The sequence below is a fragment of the Phycodurus eques genome, chromosome 7, assembly GCF_024500275.1.
Source record: "Phycodurus eques isolate BA_2022a chromosome 7, UOR_Pequ_1.1, whole genome shotgun sequence".
Classification (NCBI taxonomy): Eukaryota; Metazoa; Chordata; class Actinopteri; order Syngnathiformes; family Syngnathidae; genus Phycodurus; species Phycodurus eques.
Genome location: NC_084531.1, coordinates 6,228,333 through 6,250,428, shown reverse-complemented (window position 1 = coordinate 6,250,428; position 22,096 = coordinate 6,228,333). Strand labels below are relative to the sequence as shown.

General features: G+C 42.3%; 1 protein-coding gene across 2 annotated transcripts in view; it reads left to right on the top strand.

The window, feature by feature from the left end:
• LOC133405347 (calsyntenin-2-like) overlaps positions 1-22,096 on the top strand; it is a 277,979-nt gene that overhangs the window by 194,009 nt on the left and 61,874 nt on the right. The gene's annotated exons all lie outside the window — the stretch shown is intronic.

Below are 22,096 nucleotides of genomic sequence, written 5' to 3'. Positions count from 1 at the left end.
TAAAGAGAGGGGCAGAGCTGTCAACTGATCATCACCTGGTGGTGAGTTGGCTCCGGTGGTGGGGGAAGATGCCGCTCCGACATGGCAGGCCCAAACGTATTGTGAGGGTCTGCTGGGAACGTCTGGCAGAATCCCCTGTCAGAAGGAGTTTCAACTCCCACCTCCGACAGAACTTTGCTCATGTTCCGGGGACGCGGGGGACATCGAGTCCGAGTGGACCATGTTCCACGCCTCCATTGCTGAGGCGGCCAACCGGAGCTGTGGCCGTAAGGTGGTCGGTGCCTGTCGTGGCGGCAATCCCCGAACCCGTTGGTGGACACCAACGGTGAGGGATGCCGTCAAGCTGAAGAAGGAGTCCTATCAGGCCTTTTTGGCATGTGGGACTCCTGAGGCAGCTGATGGGTACCGGCTGGCCAAGCGTTATGCAGCTTTGGTGGTCGCTGAAGCAAAAACTCGGGCATGGGAGGAGTTCGGTGAGGCCATGGAGAAAGACTTCCGGACGGCTTTGAGGAAATTCTGGTCCACCATACGGCGTCTCAGGAGGGGGAAGCAGTGCACCACCAACACTGTGTATAGTGGGGATGGGTCACTGCTGACCTCGACTCGGGACGTTGTGAGCCGGTGGGGAGAATACTTTGAAGACCTCCTCAATTCCACCGACACGCCTTCCCATGAGGGAGCAGAGTCTGGGTTCTCTGAGGCGGGCTCTCCTATCTCTGGGGTTGAGGTCATCGAGGTGGTAAAAAAGCTCCTCGGTGGAAAGGCCCCGGGGGTGGATGAGATTCGCCTGGATTTCCTCAAGGCTCTGGATGTTGTAGGGCTGTCCTGGTTGACACGCCTCTGCAACATCGCGTGGACATCGGGGACAGTGCCTCTGGATTGGCAGACTGGGGTGGTGGTCCCCCTTTTTAAGAAGGGGGACCGGATGGTGTGTTCCAACTACAGGGGGATCACACTCCTCAGACTCCCTGGTAAGGTCTATTCAGGGGTGCTGGAGAGGAGGGTCCGTCGGGGAGTTGAATCTCAGATTCAGGAGAAGCAAGTGTGGTTTTCGTCCTGGCCGTGGAACAGTGGACCAGGTCTACACCCTTGGCAGGGTCCTCGAGGGTGCATGGTAGTTCGCCCAACCAGTCTACATGTGTTTTGTGGACTTGGAGAAGGCGTTTGACCGTGTCCCTCAGTCGGAAAAGGGTGGCGTGCCCTCTCCAGGTCGGGGTTGAGATCCTGGCCCAAGTGGTGGAGTTCAAGTATCTTGGGGTCTTGTTCACGAGTGAGGGAAGAATGGAACGGGAGATTGACAGGCGGATCGGTGCAGCGTCTACAGTGATGCGGACTTTGTATCGATCCGTTGTGGTAAAGAAGGAGCTAAGCCGAAAGGCGAAGCTCTCGATTTACCAGGTCGATTTACGTTCCTACCCTCACCTATGGCCACGAGCTGTGGGTCGTGACCGAAAGAACAAGATCCAGGATACAAGTGGCCGAAATGAGTTTCCTCCGCAGGGTGTCTGGGCTCTCCCTTAGAGATAGTGTGAGAAGCTCGGTCATCCGGGATGTTTGTGTGTATTTTGAGTGGACATAAGATGTCTGATGATCAAGGATGCTGTCTGAAAGTCAGAAAGGTCACCTCCACACACCAAATGAGAATATCCGATTCTGGGAAGAGATACACAGCTGAGCTTAAACATCCAGGTGCAGCACCCAGGGCTAATTTAATCAGTCAGATCATTTCAAACATGTGCCTTTTGGTTGAACATTGTGAGAAAAGTCATCATTCCCATAATTTCATCCAAGGTTGTATTCAAGTCGTCATTTCAACAAAAGGAAAAATATTCTGTCAGCTGTCAGTTAGTGAGAGAATAAAATTAATGCAGCTTTATAGATCTCTACTATTCTAACACAAGTTTAGCAGAACTCCAGTCTGTGGCACAAGGTTCGAATCTCTGTGCTTGCATGGGTTTTCTCCAGGTAATCCAGTACTCCCCTATTCCAAAAACAGGCAAATTAGACAGACAGTGTTTAATTGTATTATGTTAAGTACATTTTACAAAATAAGTTCAAGGCAATTGTCAAAACATCCTGTTAACATCCTTCTATTTTTTTAAATGCTTATTCTAGTCTGGGTCACAAACGAATGAGCCTATCCTAGGTGACTTTGGATAAAAGAGATGGTACATGTACATGGTAAAATTATCAAAACTCATTCGCAATAATCGACACATCAAAACATTGACAACTGACACCTCACACTAACATGCAATATAGTCTTCAATTAATCTGACCTTGTGCTTTTGGGAGAAAGCTGGAATACCCAACTCACACAATCACAGGGAGAAGAGGCAAAAAACACACAGCAAGGTCCCAGGCCCAAGCTTTAAAAACCACTGTGTTAATGATGCTCTCACTTGGTCATATACAGTTTGGGACGAAATGGGATAGAAATGTTCAATTATTGTGACAAAATTAATGATAATGATAATGATAATGATACCTGGGTATTTACTTTGTTCTTTTCGAGTGATAAAGTCTGATTCTCAATAAAGCTCAATTATAATACTAAGAAGCCACAGCGGAAGCTTAAAAACTCCACTGTGACACAATAAAACTGTTCCGGCATAAAAGGGATACAGATTTTCCATTCTGCTTGACCTAACAGCCGAACAGGACAAAAAAAAAATTATACCTGGGTTTCCTGTGTATCTGCCATGCCACTGTTGGAATCACAGGCACCTCATGCACGCACACACCACACCACACCACACACACACGCACACACACACACACACACACACACCACATACACTAGAGGTGGGGGACTCGAGTCACATGACTTCGACTCGAGTAGACTCGAGTTGTTGATTTTATGACTTGCAACTTGCTTGGCAAATTTTATGAAAGACTCGACTTGACTTAGATTTGAACTCCATGACTTGACAAGTCCTACTGTTTACATTTGAAAATCTAAATGTTTAATATAGTGTGCCTTTTGTTGTTGAACATACATGCAAAATCAGTCGCCGTTTTGAACTCAAAATAGGCCATTTACGATTCACGTATAGATGTGATGTGTTTTTCCGTGGGGGGGGGGTCGCCATCGCTATCGTCATAGGCTGTTTCGTACTCCTTGAATGCTGGCAGTTAGATCCATTCCGCACATCCACCATCCACACAAATGTAATTGTGATTATTACTCCGTGGCGGACTAATATGCGAGCGCATTGGCCTGAGGTTCCGCCTGTGCGCTCGGGACCTGCTTTGGATAAGTCACAGGAGTTGACGAGACCAGAAAAAACACTTCCGCCGCTTATGCGGTTAAGAAGTAACGGTACTTTTACTCGGTTACAATGATCTAAGTGTCGCTCACTACTTTTATGTATCAATTATTGCTTATTTATCAACTATTTCGTGCGCGAGACTACAACTTCGACTTGCGCATTGGGCGGTGTTTGCGCCAATCCAATTTAAGCGCTAGTGACGTTTACGTCGACACAAAAAAGTCACATGACCTCACACAACGTCTTCTATTGGGCTTCCCGTGCATAGGTTTTAACACGAGATAAGCCAGCCCGGCTGATCGTCGTGCCTGAGTGACAACCATTTTGGGAAAGTCGTCATTAACATGAAGACTATTGGATATTTCACCTCACTTATAACTTGAGAAAACACCGTGCAGTAAATTGCTAATATTTTGTTGTAGTTTTGACTGTGCGTACACACATACGCACTCATGATGTGGTTAAAAAAATTAATCAGAAATTATTCACTATTTACTCAGTACTTGAGTAATTATTTTACTGTACTTTTTCCTCAAGTAAGTTTTGGGAGGACTACTTTTTACTTGAGTCACATTATTGTCAAGTAACAGTACTCTTTCTTGAGTACAATATTTGGCTACTCCAGTGACGTGCGGTCAGGGTAGACAAGCGAGGCAGTCTCACTGGCCCCTGATGGTCTTTCCTTTCCACTACATGTGAATAGTAAAAAAAATAAAAAAACATTAAATTGTTCCATTTTAGTTCTATGGTCCGTGCTTTACATTGATTTTCTTTTTCAATCCAATAATTTCAATGATTTCATCATTAAAATAGCTGAATTTTCATATTTCCTGTTCAAATGCATAGGAAGCGCATCTACGAGTCACCCTGAGTCATCGCTCCCATGATGGTTACCACACACACATCAATTCAGGCAGGCTGTGATTGGTTCATGGCTTCACACAAGAGACATTGGTGTTTCCTCATTGCTTCGCCAATAATATACGTTTTATCACACATGTACTGCAATTACTGACGTTTAACAGACTAATATATTTAATGAAAGTGTGTGACATTTAGTCTTTCTTATCGACCAGAAAAGCCACTAAAAGTGCACAGTGGAGTTTGTTATGTACGGTGCCACAACCAGCATGTGGCAGTGTTGAGTTGCGCTTCATAGTGAGTCAGTCACATGACGTAGTCAGTGCCTCACCAATCAAGAACCTCACCACACGTCAGTGGGCTACTCTACCCAAATCTGGAGCGGATATTTTCTATGGCTACTCTCATGTTTTAGCAACATGTTTGCTCAACAGATCAGCCAGTGTCGTATTTGTTCCACTGGTCTTTTGTATTTTTGCGTTGAGGTGCTGCGGGTTGTGGCCCTGGTTGTAGTCCCAGCGGAACCGCGAAGCACACGTAACATCAGCGACAAGAGCTGATCCACTAGTACATCTTGTCTTAATTAGGAAACACGCCTACAATTATCTAATTAGTTTACGAATGTTAATGTTAAATGTATTAAGTGATGGAGCGATGTTCGGAATTATGTCACAACACAGAATTAACTAATTTCAAATTCAGAGGTGGCCAATAGAAACAGAAAAATATTGTATTTAATATTTTCCTAGAAAATGCACTTGGGATTACAGACATTTGTGAAAGAATGAGTCGCTCTCAGGAGCTCAGTCAATTCCAGCATGGAGCTGTGATTGGATGCCACCTGTGCAACAAGTCCAGTCGTGACATTTCCTACCTCCTAAATATTCCACAGTCGACTGTCAGCTGTATTATAAGAACGTGGAAGCGTTTGGGAGCGACAGCAACTCAAGCGCGAAGTGGTAGGCCACGTAAACTAATGGAGTGGGGTCAGTGGATGCTGAGGTGCATAGTGCGAAGAGGTCAGCAACTTTCTCCTGAGTCAATCGCTACAGACCTCCAAACTTCATGTAGCCTTCAGATTAGCTCAAGAGCAGTGTGCAGATAGCTTCATGGAATGGGTTTCTGTTGGATTTATCTTACCCAACATTATAATAAATAGACACAAAAGGAATGAAGACGCTGGTCTCTTTTTCTCATGAGGAGGGCGCATGGGAGATTGTTCAGATTACAGCCTCTCAAAACGCTCTAAACAATCTCTCCCGTCGCTCCTGCATTTATTTGAAAAATAGGGAGGTTTCTAAGTTTACAAGACACAACACACTAAGGGGAGGGTTTCAAGGTGAAAACATGGCATCAACACCTGCCACGTCCCGGCCACGTCCTTCTCTCTGATGATTCCTCCTGAGTCATCTTCTTGAAGGCGAGACATCATTCTTTCTAAAAAATTGTCCATAATACTCATGCAAGCTAAGCAAATAAATGATAACTTCTACAATATATCTAACAGTTTCCATGGCCGAGCAGCTGCATTCAAGCCATACATCACCAAATGCAACAGAAAGCGTTGGATACACTGCACACCGCCACTGGACTCTGGAGCAGTTGAGACACATTCTCTGGAGTGACGAATCACACTTCTCCATCTGGCAATCTGATGAACGAGTCTGGGTTTGGCGGTTGCCAGGACAACGGTACTTTTCTGACTGCATAGCGCAGTGTAAAGTTTGGTGGCGTGAGGATTATGGTGTGGGGTTGTTTTTCAGGAGGTGGGCTTGGCCCCTTAGTTACAGTGAAAGGAACTCTGAATGCTCTGGTAGAGATTTTGGACAATTCCATGTGCCCAACTTTGTGGGAACTGTTTGGAGATGGCCTCTTCCTCTTCCAACATGACTGTGCCCCAGTGCACAAAGCAAGGTCCATAAAGACATGGATGACAGAGTCTGGTGTGGATGAATTTGACTGGCCTGCACGGAGTCCTGACCTCAACCCAATAGAACACCTTTTGGGGTGAATTAGAGCAGCGACTGTAGCCAGGCCTTCACATCCAACATCAGTGTGTGACCTCACAAATGCACTTCTCGAAGAATGGTCAAAAATGCCCATAAATACATCTAAACCTAGTGGACAGCCTTCCCAGAAGAGTTGAAGCTGTTATAGCTGTAAAGGGTGGGCAGACGTCATGTTAAATAATAGGGATTAGGAATGGGATATCACTTAAATTCATATGTGAGTCAAGGCTGCGAATACTTTTGACAATGTATATGCCTGTTTTACTGTATGTCAGCTGATTCTTCCTTGTAATATAGATAAACCGTAATGCGCCCACCCTTATTGGTCGTATGCTTACACCTTCCACTGCTGCTCAGTTCTCAGCTACCTTTAAAAATGTGTCACGTACGTGGTTAGGACGAAGGCGAGGAACGCAAGGCATGAACATGGTGGACCCAATTGCAGGGAAGCAGGGAGGCAAGGCAGGAGTGCGGGAGTCTCAAAATAATAATATTTAATCTTCAAAAAAGGAAAACAAGGACATTGGGTAAAGTAAAACTGAACGAAGTCCCACAACAGATAACAACCAAACCAAAGTAACAAAGAAACACTTGAATATCTAAAACTGGAAACAAACTATGACCTGTGAGTAAGACGTGGAATAGATAGGGAAAATGACACCTGACAATGACATACCACAATGATAAAGACAACTGGCGACTATGACATGGCAAAGACATGTGACAATGACAATGAACCGACAAGAACTGAAAGAAACCAGGGAACTAAATACAAACAAATTGACAAGACAACGAGGAACACCTGGACAAGACACGAGTGGCTGGAGAGAGCTGATTGGTCGACACAAAGTAGACGAGAACAGGTGGACACGACAACCTAATGAGCACACGACAAACATGAAACACAGGAAAACATGGAACAAAACTAAACATAACCCAAACCAAAAGACAGACCATGACAAAATGCCTCTGTGACTGACAGGGTGCCCTCTCTCCATTTTGACACAGAGAAAATAACCTCTCTGTTCCTCTCCTCTTGTCGCCCTACATAACCCTATCGTTCAAAATTCCAGCCTGAACCATGGCTAAATGATATTGATTGTGACGTCAGACAGGAGTGTCGTAGAGCTGTATGCAAATGAAAAAGGATAAGCTACAGGTGTCATACATTTTAAAGGAATGTTGCTGCAGTTATCAAAACGTTGTTCAAGCTACATATATATATATATATATATATATATAGCTATTTTTCTGATATTTTTAACACTTGTCACAAACCCTGTGTCCTTTTTAACACGATTAACAGCATTCCTAATGTTCCCCAAACCACTCAAAATTGGGAGGCATTACTCCCATTTTTTTGTCGACAAAGTGACTACCATTAGAGCAAATACTATGATGTGCCAATCACAGTCACTTGCGCTGCTGTTTTTGATCAGTTTGAGCCTGTCTCGCGTTCTGCTTTGAAATAAATGGTTGCTCCTTTTGATGTTATCCCTCTTCGTTTTTTAAAGAAATTTGGGACACTATTGGACTTGGTGTTCCCTTGATTATAAACAGCAGTCTTGCTACAGGTGACATACCAAAATGTTTGAAACAGGCTGTGATGCAACCCTTAATTAAAAAACGTAATGCTACAGTTGTTAACAATTTTTTAACCATTTCTAAACTCCCTTTGATTTAAAAAATACTGGAGAAAGTTGTACTAGGGTCAACTGCAGTCTTTTTTTTACACACATGGCATGGGATCCGCAAGGTTTTCCAATCTGGTTTTAAGACACTCCACAGCACCAAATCAGCACTTATAAGAGTTTTTAATGATTTTTTTTAAGATGCTGACATTAGGCACTATGCCATTCTTATTCTATTTGATGTTACAGCTGCTTTTGACACAGCGGACCCCAATATCCTCATTTCTCACCCGGGGCATTGTGTGAGCATTAGTGGCACTGTTCTCCAGTGTTGTCAGTCTTACCTGTCCAATAGAAGTCTTTCTGTTAGTCTGGTAAGCTTCGCTCGTCTGCTGCAACCCATGAAAACGAAGTCCACCAAGGTTCCATTCTTGGGCCTATCGTCTTCTCCATGTGCCTGCTCCCCTTAGGGGATATCATTAAAAAGCACAGCATCTTGTTCCGTTTTTATGCAGATGATACCCAAATTTACCTGCCCCTTAAACTAATTATCTCTAATTGCATAACACCCTTGATGGATTGCCTGAAGGACATTAAAGCTTTAATTGCTCTGAACATTTTAAATTGAAAAAAAAGGTCAGTCTTTGGTCCTAGTGGTACCTCTAATGACCCTCCTGACTTGGGTCCTCAAACACCGTTACTAATCTGGTGGTAAAAATCAGAGTGATTTTAACATGGATCAAGAGATAAATTCTGTTACTGTATAATGTTAATTTTTTTTAAATTGGTAATTTTGTCTAAGGTTAAGCCTTTCCTTTAATGATTTTGAGAGGGTTATTCATGCTTTGATCTCAACCAGACTTGATTATTCTCATGCCCTCTATTTTGGTGTGAGCCAGGCCTCCATTGCTCATTTACAATTAGTCTAGAACGGTGCTGTTCGACTCTTAACTGGCGAGAGCACATCTCACCTGTGTTGGTGTCTCTGCACTGGCTCAATATATTTTAGAATTCATTTGAAAATTTTATTGTTTGCTTTTAAAGCCCTGAATGGTCTGGCTCCATCCAACCTCTGACCTTTTACACCCATACACTCTAACACCTTCTCTGAGGTCTGCTGACAGATCTCCCCTTGTTGTCCCAAGAGCAACGTTGAAACGTACGGATACTGAGCCTTTGCTGTCGCAACCTCCAAAATCTGGAATGAGCTGTCCCTCCAGGTTAGACGAGCTCCTGCTCGCTTAATGTTTACATCTCGTTTAAAAACCCATAATCTGAAAAGTATTTCTGTAGACGAGTCATTCATGCGACAACAGAGCTTCCAAAATTAGCAGTAACTGAAACTGGTACGTGATTGGCCGACTGTCGTATCCCCACACCCCCAACACAGAATACTGTATCTTCTTTTCCTTTCGGCTCGTCCCGTTAGGGGGTCGCCACAGCGCGTCATCCTTTTCCATGTAAGCCTATCTCCTGCATCCTCCTCTAACACCAACTGCCCTCACGACATCCACCAACCTTCTCTTTGGTCTTCCTCAAGCTCTCTTGCCTGGCAGCTCCATCCTCATCATCCTTCTACCAATATACTCACCATTTCTCCTCTGGACGTGTCCAAACCATCAAAGTCTGCTCTCTCTAACTTTGTCTCCAAAACATCGAACCTTAGCTGTCCCTCTGATGAGCTAATTTCTAATTTTATCCAACCTGGTCACTCCGAGAGAGAACCTCAACATCTTCATTTCCGCCACCTCCAGCTCTGCTTCCTGTCGTCTCTTCAGTGCCACTGTCTCTAATCCGTACATCATGGCTGGCCTCACCACTGTTTTATAAACTTTGCCCTTCATCGTAGCAGAGACTCTTCTGTCACATAACACACCCGTTTCTTCACTTCCTGACCACACTCCCCATTGCTCTGGACGGTTGACCCCAAATATTTAAAGTCCTCCACCCTTGCTATCTCTTCTCCCTGTAGCCTCACTCTTCCCCCACTACCCCTCTCATTCATACACATATATTATGTCTTACTTCGGCTAATCTTCATTCCTCTTCATTCCAGTGCATGCCTCCATCTTTCTAACTGTTCCTCCAGCTGCTCCCTGCTTTCACGGCAGATCACAATGTCATCTGCAAACATCATGGTCCACGGGGATTCCAGTCTAACCTCATCTGTCAGTTTATCCATCACCACTGCAAAAAGAAAGGGGCTCAGGGCTGATCCCTGATGCAGTCCCACCTCCACCTTAAATTCGTCTGTCACACCTACAGCACACCTCACCGCTGTTCTGCTGCCCTCTTACATGTCATGTATTATTCTAACATACTTCTCTGTCACGCCAGACTTCCACATGCAGTACCACAGTTAATCTCTGGGTAATCTGTCATAGGCTTTCTCTAGATCTACAAAGACACAATGTAGCTCCTTCTGACCTTCTCTGTACTTTTCCATCAACATCCTCAAGGCAAATAATGCATCTGTGGTACTCTTTCTAGGCATGAAACCATACTGTTGCTTGCAAATACTCACTTCTGTCCTGAGTCTAGTCTCCACTACTCTTTCCCATAACTTCATTTTGTGGCTCATCAACTTTATTCCTCTGCAGTTCCCACAGCTCTGCACATCACCTTTGTTCTTAAAAATGGGCACCAGGACACTTTTCCTCCATTCCTCAGGCATCTTCTCACGCGCTAGAATTCTATTGAAGAAGCTGGTCAAAAACTCCACAGCCACCTCTCCTAGATGCTTCCATACCTCCACAGGAATATCATCAGGACCAACTGCCTTTCCATTTTTCATCCTCTTAAATGCCTTTCTAACTTCCCCCTTACTAATCATTGCCACTTCCTGGTCCACCACACTTGCCTCTTCTCCTCTCCCTTCTCTCTCATATTCCTCATTCATCAACTCCTTGAAGTATTCTTTCCATCTATCTAGCACACTACTGGCACCAGTCAACATATTTTCATCTCTATCCTTAATTACCCTAACCTGCTGCACATCCTTCCCATCGCTATCCCTCTGTCTGGCCAGCCTGTATAGATCCTTTTCTCCTTCTTTAGTATCCAACCTGCCATACATGTCATCATATGCCTCTTGTTTGGCCTTTGCCACCTCTACCTTTGCCCTGTGTCGCATCTCCATGTATTCCTTTCGCCTCTCCTCGGTCCTCTTAGTGTCCCACTTCTTCTTAGCTAACCTTTTTCCTTGTACTGTTTCCTGTACTGTGAGGTTCCACCACCAAGTCTCCTTCTCTCCTTTCCTGCCAGAAGATACACCAAGTACTCTCCTGCCTGCCTCTCTGATCACCTTGGCTGCAGTGGTCCAGTCTTCTGGAAGCTCCTCCCATCCACCGAGAGCCTGTCTCACCTCTTCCCGAAAGGCTGCACAACACTCGTCCTGTCTCAGCTTCCACCACATGGTTCTCTTCTCTGCCTTTGTCTTCCTAATCTTCCTCCCCACCACCAGAGTCATCTTACACACCACCATCCTATGCTGTCTAGCCACAGTCTCCCCTACCACTACCTTACAGTTGGTAACCTCCTTCAGATTACATCGTCTGCACAAGATGTAATTCACCTGCGTGCTTCTACCTCCGCTCTTGTAGGTCACCCTATGTTTGTGCTTCTTCTGGAAAAAAGAGTTCACTATAGCCATTTGCATCCTTGTTGCAAAGTCTACCACCATCTGTCCCTCCAAGTTCATTTCCTGGATGCCGTACTTACCCATCACTTCTTCATCACCCCTATTACCTTCACCAACATGTCCATTACAATCTGCACCTCTCTCTGTGTCTGGGATGCTCAGAACTACTTCTTCTAGCTCATTCCAGAATTTCTCTTTCACCTCTCGGTCACATCCTACCTGTGGGGCATAGCCACTAATCACATTACACACAACACCCTCAATTTCAAGTTTCAGCCTCATCACTCGATCTGATACTCTTTTCCCCTCCAAGACATTCTTAGCCAACTCTTCTTTTAAAATAATACCGACTCCATTTCTCTTCCCATCTAAACCATGGTAAAATAATTTAAACCCTGCCCCTAAACTTCTAGCCTTACTGCCTTTTCACCTGGTCTCCTGGACACACAATATATCAACCTTTCTCCTAATCATCATGTCAAGCAACTCCTGAGCTTTTCCTGTCATAGTCCCAACATTCAAAGTCCCCACATTCAGTTCTAGGCTCTGTGCTTTCCTCTTCTCTTTCTGCCAAAGAACCCGCTTTCCACCTCTTCTTCTTCTTTCACTTCGACCCACAGTAGCTGAATTTCCAACGGCGCCCTGCAGGTTGACAGCGCCAGTGGCGGACGTTGTTAACCCGGGCCATGACCGATCCGGTATGGAATTCTTTGGATGAACGCTCATATTTGTTTGGCAAAGTTTTAAGCCGGATGCCCTTCCTGACGCAACCCTCTGCATTTATCCGGGCTTGGGACTGGCCTACAGTTTGCACTGACTTGTGCCCCCCATAGGGCTGCATTTCTGTATAGTTCATACAAATAAGAAGATGCTGCTCATGTAATTGCGTGCACATGTTTGGCTGATGCCATTATGCTGGCCAATCTCATGCTGATGTCAAATTGATCCCGCCGGTTGGACAAAATTGCTGCGTGGGCCGGAGTGGCCTTGGAGCCTGACATGTCTGGGTTAGACCATTTCAACTGTGTGTGTGTGTGTGTGTGTTTCACTTGGTTGATGCCAGCACTTGGAATTCTGAAGGCCTTGGGCAGATTACATTGTCAAAAAAAAAAAAAAAAAAAAAAAACTTTCTTCATATACAGCACTGTACGCGACTGGAAACTAAGCAAAACACATATTATATATATATTATCGTAAGGCCTGCGTGGGTTTTCTCCGGGCACTCCGGTTTCCTCCCACATGCCAAAAACATGCATGGCAGGTTAATTGACAACTCTAAATTGCCCGCAGGTGTGACTGTGAGTGCGAATGGTTGTTTGTTTATATGTGCCCTGCGATTGGCTGGCAACCAGTTCAGGGTGTACCCCGCCTTCTGCCTGAAGATAGCTGGGATATGCTCCAGCACTCCCTTGACCCTTGTGAGGATAAGCGGCTCAGAAAATGGATTGATGGATGCATATTATAGTAATTATTATTAATGATTAATAATTTAATTAAGTTGTAATTGTAGTTCAGGGCTTTTGATAGTGTTTAGGCTGGCATAGAAGGCTCTGAATGCCCTCATGGCACACCACTGGTTTTTAGTTTTATTTATCAGTGCAATATTATATTTTTATTACTTTTTATTTTCTATATCCTCTGATGTACAGCACTTTGGTAAACTCTTGTTTTTAAATGTGTTTTATAAATCAACTGGATTGCATTGAATTTGATTGGATTGGGGTCAGCAGACTGTGGTGGCCATTCCAGTAATGGCTTTTTATTGTCATTTTGAGCTGGCAGGCTATTTTTTTTTGCACCTCCTTATTGTGCATCTTCAAACGTTTTTATTTAATTTATTTATTTTTTGGCAGAAAAAGGTTGTATTTCAGCTGAAGCTGTTTGAGGTTTTTTTTTTTTTTTTGCATCCAAAACAATCTTTGTTGGTCTACCTAACCATGGATTTGTTTGAACAAAACCACTAAATTCCCACCTCTTAATCAGAGTTTGAAAACTAACAATTGGCATTTTCAAATAAAATTGTTACAATTTTCCAGATTTCGAAGGTTCAACTGGCTTTACTCATGGGTCCTTTGACAGTCCTTTACCTTTCCCTGTGGGTCAGCATCCAGCAAAGATAGTGGAGCCTTGAATGAAATGTGCAGGAGTCTCTCAAGAGCTTAGAAACTCATTGACTATTTCTAAACAGATTCTAATTTCAACGTCACACGTGTCGAAACGTACCCTGAATTGCTATTAAAATGTGTGTGTGTCAACGTAATTTTTTCGATCAGGGCCATTTAGGTGATTTTCGTTATCAGTTATCATTATGATTTAAAAATGGAACAATTATGCAATAACAAATGGCATGATCCGTCATTAGACAGAAAGACACTCGATAATCGATAATAACAATTAAAAAAGCAAAACTGCAGTACCTGTTATGTTGCAGTTCCATTAATTGAAAATATACTTTTTACTGTCATGAACACATGCATGTTCATGAAAAAACACACCTCTACATTTTACTCTCCCAGTGGTGAAAACAACAAACACACACTGCTTGTGGCGCACACAATAGGGAGACCTATAGCACCTATAGTAAGCAGTTTATGACATCAGTGTCTTGCTCAAGAGCACCACATCCATGTTTCTTGGGTGATGGGGCTAGATGGCACATTGCTACATCCTCTCCAGCTCTGTCTATTAGCTGACATTTTTTTTATTATCCATCCATCCATTTTTTGAGCCGCTTCTCCTCCGCTTTTTTTATTATGTATTTTGTATTTAAAGAAAGAAATATTAACTTTTCCCATATAAGCCAATAACTAGGAAAATTAACTTCCAAATACCCCCGTCAGAGCAACCTCCTCTTAACTTTACATAGCATTTAGAGTTTTAATAATTTTTTTAAATGAGCTTTTGCTGGCAACTCCATAATGACTTCAATGATTGAAAATTGTGGTCGTGACCCCCTGGAAATGGCTGTTTTGTATCTGTTAACAGAAGTCGTTTGAGGCAGCATGGCAGTGTGTCTAAAGGCCCATTGTATTTAGTGATTCACTGCTTTTTATGCCTTGCTTTCTTTGCGCTCGGCATTGCTGCCAGAGTTTTATTGAGCTGCTTAAGAGCTTTTGTATTGGTATCAACTGTATGGTTGGGCCCAAAGTCTCAGTCTTTAAATGCATAATTTCATTCAAGCATCTTAAAGAAAAGGACTGTCAATTTTAAAACTGTTCTTGGCAATTGCTAGCACTGTACAAAATTTGATTTAGGCTGCCCATTTAGAAATAAAGTCTTGGGGATGTGGAGATGACAAAGGAAAACCACAGGCTATGTGACCAGTTCCAACATTAATAGCTAAGGATCATTAAAAGACTTTTAATAAATCAGACAAAGCATTAAAAGGATTCATGATTCTTAACTATGGCCAGTTAATACCTTCATAATTATCTTCATGACCATCACCTTTAGAGTTATTAAATGCTCCTTGTTTTCATCTGCCAAGGGAATGTATGTTTTACTTATTTTAGTTGTGTTTAGCTTATGATCATAGGATTGGTAGCACAATGATTTTAGGTATTGGGAATGGGGTAGGCTTGTACATTAATACAAATTATTTGAGGTTTTTACACACACACACACACACACACACACACACACACACACACACACACACACACAAAACTACCTATCTATATTTATTAGATCTGTTTCTTCGGCAAAACACAGAAAGCACTGTACTGGCATAAAGTCTTCTTAAACTCGTACTGCTTATATTGCCTGATTTATAGCAGCCACTGGGATTTAGGGGCCTCATGAGTCTATTAATCAGTCTCTTCAATCTTCCCCGCTATCTCTGGAGAAAAATATCCTTCTGAGTGCTGAGCGATGTGCAATGGGTTCATCAGCTCTCTGCTGACAAAAGCTTCCTGCTGCAGGGTGATCAGAGTGTGAGACTAAAAGGCTGGAGACTCCAAAACAAAACAAATTGTCTTTTTTTTCATGTACTGTATAGTATTTCAAACAAGTATAAACATATTTTAAAAAAGCAATTACTTAGGAAAGTATAATACAGCCACTTATGAAATAAAAAAACAACATTTGTAAAACAATAGCAAAAACATGTGTATGTAAAGAATATAAATAATACGCACAAACATGAGTAATGAATTACCAGCTTAGACATACCTCATTTGCATGTTCGAAAAGGAGTAGGAAGAAGTAGTGTGGTACTCAAGACCACACGATCCGAGATAAGGCTTGCCCGAGGCCAGAGCTCACAGAAACCAAGCCGAGACAAGACCAACACCGAGACAAGCCGAGACCGTGACAAGACCAAGACAATACAAATTTATTTTAAAAACCATGACATGGTTTAAAAGTTAAAGAGCATTCGTTGTTTCAGTTTAACATACATTCAACAGCTAAAAATGCGGTGTCTGCAAATCTTTCAAAGCACAACATGCAAAAATCTCAAATCTTAATTTTTTTCCAACTAGATTATTACAAAAAGACTCATTAGATTAATTGGAAAAAAGTCTGATGGTACCGCGTTGTCTTTAGTGTCAGGTTAATGTCCATCCATCCATCCATTTTCTACCGCTTATCCGAGGTCGGTTCGCGGGGGCAGTAGCTTCAGCAGGGAGGCCCAGACTTCCCTCTCCCCACCCACTTCATCCAGCTCTTCCGGGGGATCCCGAGGCATTCCCAGGCCAGCCGAAAAACGTAGTCTCTCCAGCGTGTCCTGGGTCGTCCCCGGGGTCTCCTCCCAGTGGTACCTGCCCGGAACACCTCACCAGGGAGGCGTCCGGGAGGCATCCGAATCAGATGCCCCAGCCACCTCATCTGGCTCCTTTCGATGTGGAGGAGCAGCGGCTCTACTCTGAGATCCTCCCGGATGACCGAGCTTCCCACCCTCTCTCTAAGGGAGAGCAGAGGAAACTCATTTCGGCCGCTTGTATCCGGGATCTTGTTCTTGTCGACCCACAACTCGTGACCACAGGTGAGGGTAGGAACGTAGATCAACCGGTAAATCGAGAGCTTCGCCTTTCAGCTTAGCTCCTTCTTTACCACATCGGAGCATACAAAGTCCGCATCACTCCAGAGATTTCACCGATCCGCCTGTCGATCTCCAGAGGGGGGCCCCGGTGACCCGCGTTTGTGCAAGGGAAACCTACCTCCATTAATATTTTTCATCAGAGGGGTCTTTAGCCGTGCTTTGTCTGGACCCGACCAGGGGCGTGAAGCCCCAGACAACTTAGCTCCTAGGATCATTGGGACACACAAACCCCTCCACCACGATAAGGTGACAGCTTCCAGGAGGGGGTCAGGTTAATGTGTTTAATATTTTTTGTTAATGTGTTAAATTGATGGCAACGTTTGTAAGAAGCCATGAGGCCCTATCTGTTTTCACGAGTCGCTGGTGTAACGCCAGTTTACGAGGGCTGCTTACGAGACAAAGAGTGAAAAAATCGCCAATTTGATTTTTTTGGGCAAAAGCTACAGCGAAAATATAATACATGTCTGTATTAAATAAAGCCAATTGAAGTTTGAATTAAAACCTTTTCAGCAATATTCATCTCAGAGAGAAGAAATTAGATTTGCTGGAGTTACTTACAGATAACGTGAGCTTAATGGTGTTTAGGTTTTCTTTCGAGATGTCGGCTAAAGCTCAACGTTGTCGCTGCCGTTTCAGTGAGTTGAAAACCGCCGAATTTGCACACCGCAGAATGTTTTCTTTTCCATGTTGTTTTACCTATAAAGTCTTTGTGGTTGAGGAAGCCAATCTTCATAAACTTTGAGATGTCATGTTTTGCTAATGGCTCTCCTCGCTCTTACGTCTCACACCTTTTACTTTTTTTTTTTACTTTTTTTCAGTGACAACACTGAAAAGGTTGAAGTCATTACGAGGGTGGTGGGGGGGTTAGTGAGGTTTTTTTAAAAATTGGGTCTGATTGAAACAGATTTTAACACCTCAAACTAGAAATGTTTAGGTAAACAGAGAATTGGACCAGGCCAAGGAAAATGTGTGCATGTGCCACAATAGATGCAGGTTGACATTCAGGTTGTTTGAATTGCAATTGCAACAATTTATTTTTCCAATCTGAAAGAATGTAAATTGATTGAATGCAGTGCAGACTCAAACATCATAAAACTTTTATTAACTGTACAGGCAATTTTTTAAGCAACATTTAAACATCCCTAACTGTCATATAGTTAGGGATGTATAAAGAAATGAAAGTTAAAAGTATTTCACTATGTAGTACTAATACTATGTAGTATTTCAGATGTGTGACAGACCCACAGTAGAGCAGATACGGGTATTCATCCCGTTATTATCTTTTGGTATCGGTAAGATAAATATTTAGTCGGTATAATAAGTGCATTTACATTAGCTTTTACCTGCTTGGTCGAATGTATTTGTGATTGTAATTTATATTGAATTAATACTATTACTATGTTGGATAACAAGTAAATTTATACCTTCTTATTTGTCAAGATTTGTTTTGTAGTTTAACAAAGCTCGATAAGAAAAATGTGAGACTGAAGATTCATAGATCATGTTTTATTTCTAAGCCTCTTTCACATACGCATGTTGGCGTTAAGATGACTAAACAGATCTAAATGTGTTTGAAAATCAATTGTTCACATTTATTTGTTAAGTTTATTCTCCGGTATGAGAATAAAAACAAATATAGGGTATTTGTTTCCCCATCCATTGACAATAATCGTCCCCTGCAATTACCTTTTCACGGGTCTCGGCTCATTGTCAGAATCTCCTGAGTGCAATTTTATTGCTGAGCATCTGGCATGTTCAAATTGCTGGTGTGCTGGTATTTACTGCTGCTTTTAAAAGCCCATGTCGGTAAACTGTGTGATGTTTAGGGACCGCATTTACCGATGAAGTTATGATATTTTTCTGTTTTTCAAATTCAGAAAATAGATAATGGAAAGCAATGAGGTGGGTAATAGGCCACAATAGTCTCATTGTGTTATGAGTTATGTTCGCAATCCTCTTTCAGTGATCACTGTCTCTCAGCTGTTTACTCATGTTCGAACTATTCAGCTGTGATGCAAGGGTTCTTGTCCAAAGTAAATGGTAAAATAATACCTAAAATCATATTCTGTTATATTGTGATTATACTTAGACTTGGTCCAAAACTATGGCAGCTTTGCCCTCTCTACATCATATTACATAGGACAATAATCCATCCTTCCAGAAAGATAAAGAAAAACTTGGTTTCTTAAATTCATTTGTACAGACATATCTACCAGCATGGGTGGACTTCAGGGGTGCTCAGCCCCTAATCAGACTACAGTGCACTTGCAATTACTGTACTGCATTGATAAAACAATAATGCTTGGAGGATTGTCCCGTTTTTCATTATTTTTCATTATGCTTTAATAATCAAAAATGCAAATGAGTTCAAAACCCCAAAGAAAATGTAAAGCGATATATATTGCAAGCATAAAATAAGAAACAGTGTTGTAGGGTGTCTCATAGGAAAACATGAAGGAAGGAAATGACAAAGGCAATATGTCATTCACACACCAAGTGTCTCTGGGGCCAGGATGTGTGGAGCGCAAACTATTACCTACATGATAGAATACGATGCACACACAGCTGTCTTAGATTTTCCAGCAAATGAATGTGCAAATGAAGCAATTTTGATACAAACATGAGGCGTAAGGCAAATGAGGGAAATAAAAGTAACAGTAAAAACAGGATAAGACACTCCTAAATAGCCCTTCAACAAATAGTGCATTTAACAGAGTAATGAGTATTCAGTCAGTACCATCTGTGTTACCATGTGGGTGGCACTGTTTGGAATTTCTGTGTATGTTCTTTATGATTCTGGGGATACCCACTGTAACAGAAATTACACCGGAAGACTGATTTTATCACTGTGATATTTTGAGAATCCTGTAAGAGCCAATCACAAAAATAGTAATTAGTTTACATCATTCTTGAAAATCTAATTTGTGCCAGTGTATGTGAGTATCAAGAGGGTAGGGCATTGAAGGAGTAGTCAGATAAAGATGATAAAACAACATCTGCACAAATCCCTCTGTTTACTTCCTATTGTAACAGTCAAAGAAACGTTGCAGTCTTGCCACCTGCTTGTATCATTAAAATGTAATTTTTCATCTTTTCACATTAAGTCCAAAAATGTCTATTATACATTGCAGTGTAATACTAACCTGGGTTTTTAGTTGATTTGGATTGCTTTGCGATGACAGTCAAAGACTATGTAACTCCAATAGAGAAGAAAATGTTTGATTGAAATTGATACAAGACACATTCTTAGAAAATGAAAGCTCACCTGCATTGGTGCTACACTTTTGAGGAATAATGATGCTCTAACAAAGACATTTGGAATGATTCTTCTGACTTTGTGGGTACGCTTTGAGCAAGGTTCTCTTCTGTTCCAGCATGCCTGTGCCCCAATTCACAAACAAGATTCATTAAAGCATCATTTGGTATAGATACACTGTACTTGAAAAAAACGTTGAGGTAAAAGAACAGATGGAATAAATTAGAGGGCAGATTGTAAACTTGAGTGAATTAATAATTTTGTCCATATCCTCAATGTCGGACTGAATGTCCAAATTTGGTTAAGCTTGTATGTATTCAATACAAATCGATAATTACTCAGTTTGCACGAGTCTATTATTCTTTACAAATGATTGATTTTTTTTTAATTGCTTGCTCTCTCTGATGATGCAATGTTAATGGCTCAACAATCATACAGATTTTTTTAGTTTCCTAAAAAGTGATGGTTTGGGAAAGGTGAGGATTCTCCCCAGCGGCAGTGACTATTGGTGATGCTCATTCCCTGGTGATTGGTCATTGAAATACAGTCTTGCTGATATTGGCATATGCAATAATACCCTGTGAAATTGACATGACATGGAACGAGAACAGAGAAAGAAATAATCTTTCAGCTATTAACATGCGTAAACAAAAAGAACAGGTTTTGTGTTGAAAAACTCCATCCATCCATCCATTTTCTGAGCCGCTTATCCTCACAAGAGTCACGGGAGTGCTGGAGCCTATCCCAGCTATCAACGGGCAGGAGGCGGGGTACACCCTGAACCGGTCGCCAGCGAATCGCAGGACACAAAGAAACAAACAACCATTCGCACTCACATTCACACCTACAGGAAATTTAGAGTCTTCAATTAACCTAGTGTGCATGTCTTTTGGGATGTGGGAGGAAACCAGAGTACCCGGAGAAAACCCACGCAGGCACGGGGAAAACACGCAAACTCCACACTGGCGGGGCTGGGAATTGAACCCCCGTCTTCAGAACTGTGAGGCAGACGCTCTAACCAGTCGTTCACCGTGCTGCCTTGAAAATCTCTTGGTATGATATTAGTTACGGATGGAATTATCATCTCATATTACACGGACCCACTTCTCTATGTCCTCTATCACGGTGTGCTTCCCAAATTAAATTAGCGGTTATTAAAAACACCTTCTACAACCTTTTTTCTATATGTTTTCCTTCTCTTTTCACAGCGCTCCATCGCTGTATTGCATAATGTTGTGACTCCTTTGCCCATCATCTTCCAGTGCTTCACCCACTTCCCTGAAAAACTGCTTTATTGCTTTTTGAAACTTTGCATCGGTCAGACTTGACTGGACTGCATTGGTAAATGAGCATCAACATTACGAAAGTAATGTTCATGGTTGAGATGGCTGAGCAAGAACTGTTCTGTTGTTACCAAAATCATTACTGTGATCATTTGCTTAGTGAGTATTTTGAAGTTTAGGCATGCTTATATGAAGAGAACCTTTCCAAAACGCAATGAATCCATTTTGATTATTCAGAGAACAATCATTTACCCAGATGTTAAAATTGTACAAACACTAATTGTATCCTTTAGAACAAATAATTAGTTAAACCTGAACATGTTCAATAAAAGAGGGTTGTTGATCAATACTGGCCACTCATGTGCTTGAGAAGTATCTGCACCATTTGCACAATTGACACTGTTCCAGATTATCGCGCCACTAGTCACTTTAAACTGAATTAATTTCTTAAAGCCTCTGCGACAATGGGCACTGTACCAGACTATTGGTCTATTAAGGCTTCTTTATACTCGTGCTGACGGCGACCGCGCTGACATCATTGCGGCTGTCGGTCACGTGATGCAATGCAGGCGTTGTCGTTCACGCGACCGCGGGAGTATAAAAAGGCCTTAAGTCATTTCAAACTGCTCTATATTGCTAGAGTACTCAGCATCATTTGCACAATTGTCAAAAAATATATAATAAATTGCATTACCACATTACTGGTAACCTTTTATAGTGACTGAGTTTTTATGTCTTAAAAGTATTCTCAGTCAATTGACTGTCTGCTGTCATACTAGAGCGGCTCCAACTACCGGAGACAAATTCCTTTGTTTGTTTTTGACATACTTGGCAAACAAGGATGATTCTGATTATTGTGAGGTTCCTCATCTATGTATTGCATTTTGTGTACACGTATTCATTTGTATCAAGATGCATTTGTATTGGCAGCATGGTGGACGACTGGTTAGCACATCTGCTTCATAGTTCCGAGGACCCGAGTTCAAATCCCGGCCCCGCCTGTGTGGAGTTTACATATTCTCCTCTGTGCCTGCGTAGGTTTTCTCCGGGTACACCGGTTTCCTCCCACATCCCAAAAACATGTGTGGTAGGTTGATTGAAGA